Genomic DNA, 781 nt, shown 5'->3' with positions numbered 1-781 from the left:
TCTATCTATCTATCTATCTATCTATCTATCTATCTATCTATCTATCTCCATTGAATATATTCATTTAATTTCTCACTTTGTGTCCTAAAATAGATTAGGATTCAAGAGGCTGAGGAGCTGAGGGCAGCCGAGATGACAACCAGAAGATAGAGGTTTGTTCTACAGCAAGAGTATGAAAACCACATAAAATTGGAACTCGTTTTATAACGCTTATTCAGGACTCCTGAAGCCAGGAATGGGATTTAATGTATAATGCGGAGAGATACAGATGAGCCCCTTTCGGAGTTTCCATGTTTTTGTTATACTATATATTAGCAATGCTGCACGGTAGATTCTGCCCCCCCAGATTTCCTTCTGAAAGCAGAAGCTTATTTCTGAAGGCTTTGCCGTAGTGGTGACACATCCGTATGCAATATAAATGACCTGTTGTTTCAGATGATGATAATGGGAATAAATACCAAATTAAAAAAGAATCAAACCCCGTAGATCAGGAAAAATAACAGAATTTCAAACACCCAGAAAGCTCTTGCTCTAGGAAAGGGCACGTAACCATGGCAACAGGAGCCCTCACTGTCACGATAATAAAAAAATATATTATTCTAGGAGAGCTCTTAAAAGGGAAATATACATTTCACTGAGGTGGATGATGAAATATTGGGCATCGGAGTGAAGAATGAGACAGAGGAGCCTGCAAAGTAATCCCGGCCGTTCTTCAGCCTGCGGCGGGTGGAGAGAGGTGATGTGGGAGCTCGGGGACTGGGGGCTGTGGGGAGCAGCCCTG

This window comes from Oxyura jamaicensis, chromosome 20 (assembly GCF_011077185.1).
Source record: "Oxyura jamaicensis isolate SHBP4307 breed ruddy duck chromosome 20, BPBGC_Ojam_1.0, whole genome shotgun sequence".
Classification (NCBI taxonomy): domain Eukaryota; kingdom Metazoa; phylum Chordata; class Aves; order Anseriformes; family Anatidae; genus Oxyura; species Oxyura jamaicensis.
The sequence above is the reverse complement of the archived record's forward strand: the minus strand, read 5'-3'. Positions refer to the sequence as shown.